Below are 1,593 nucleotides of genomic sequence, written 5' to 3' on the forward strand. Positions count from 1 at the left end.
CCTCAAGCTGCAGCATAGATATCAATTATGCTGCAGCTTGTTACAAATATCTCACATGAACCATAGCGCTTGAAACTGTCTTGCCTTAGATTTACTGCTGAAAACTTTGATGTTGTGATGCAATCGGATGGTCTTGAGTACTGGCAGAAAACTTAACCAAATACCACATAAAGTAACTCATGACTTGTATCTGGGCCTTGTACACGCCATCAAAGTTGACGCTACTCGCGTAGACCAAACAAGCTTGGGATTTAGCATTTTAGCCCATAGCAACTTTGGTCCATTCATAATAGAAGGGGAACATAATCATGATGACAATTTTGTTTTGGTAGATCAGTAGATATTTTGATTCTCCACCAACCCATAACTTTGCACGATTGAAGGGATGAAATCCTATATTATGTGCACGTATGGCTGGCCAGAATCGGTGGTGTTTTGCCAAGTGCAAGATGTCAGAGATGCTGTGATTAAAGAAATATATGAAGATCATCATTTTCCAGGACATGTTTGAGGTATTGGGAAAACCACACACACATGTACACAACTTATATCTGCATTGCAAAATTGACTTTAATAATCTCTTGTGACTTCCTTGGAACAAACAAAATTGATGGGAGACGAGACGCGAATAGGATTGTTCAGACCAATGTGATAGCCATGTGCTTTCCTGCTGAAAGTCTGGTTAGACTGTCACACCTTTTGTTAACAAAAACTCTTCTTGCCATATGCAATTTGTGTTGATAATCATTTCTTTAGTTGCCTTGGGATTTGGTGCCAGGCATCTCACCATTTATGCCCCTCCGACTCTTGAAAACATATGTGGCTTAGCTGGTTTATACATTACCTTAATATACATACACAGTAATTCTCATAAAAACCTAGGAATTTCCTTCAATACACAGTTTTTTGTTGCACATACAAGGTCATGAAACAGTTGTAAGAAATTGTATCTGCTTAGATTGGGATTTGGGGATCCAAGGTCAAGAAAAGAGCTGAGGGTAGTAACAAGTCTTGTCACTTTCATCCTTGTTAATCAGCACTATTCCAGCTTGTAATTTTACCTTGTACACAAGGAGTGGTTAACACTTTGCAGAGCCAAGAGGAATGATATCTGAATTAAATCTAGGAAAATTTATGCTTCTGAAGTTTGGTAAAATATCACTAGAGAATAAAGCTAATCAGAAAGTATGATAAATCCTTTGTGTGATCACCCAAAACATTAATCATGCTAAACTGAGTTACTGATATCTGGTTATTACTAATGCAGATTAGCCGGTTAAAGCATGCTATGAAGATTTGTATTAAAGTGCATGAATGGTTCATTATGTTGATGTGTTGCAAATGATACTGTTAACAGATCGTTGGCAGTTACTGGGGAGAGCTTGATACACATAAGAGATTAAGAGGGAAGATAGATGCAAGTTAGAGTATAAACTATCATTTCTGTATCGTATTTCTCGAGTAACTACAAAATTGATTATATACAAGTATGGCTTTACAATTGCTTAGCAAGAGATGATGTTCAGGAGAGAGCTCCTTAATTTAATCAAGCACCTAAATATGCTTTCCATTTGATTCTCAATGGCCTCAAGT

The sequence above is a fragment of the Ipomoea triloba genome, chromosome 16, assembly GCF_003576645.1.
Source record: "Ipomoea triloba cultivar NCNSP0323 chromosome 16, ASM357664v1".
In the NCBI taxonomy this organism is placed as follows: domain Eukaryota; kingdom Viridiplantae; phylum Streptophyta; class Magnoliopsida; order Solanales; family Convolvulaceae; genus Ipomoea; species Ipomoea triloba.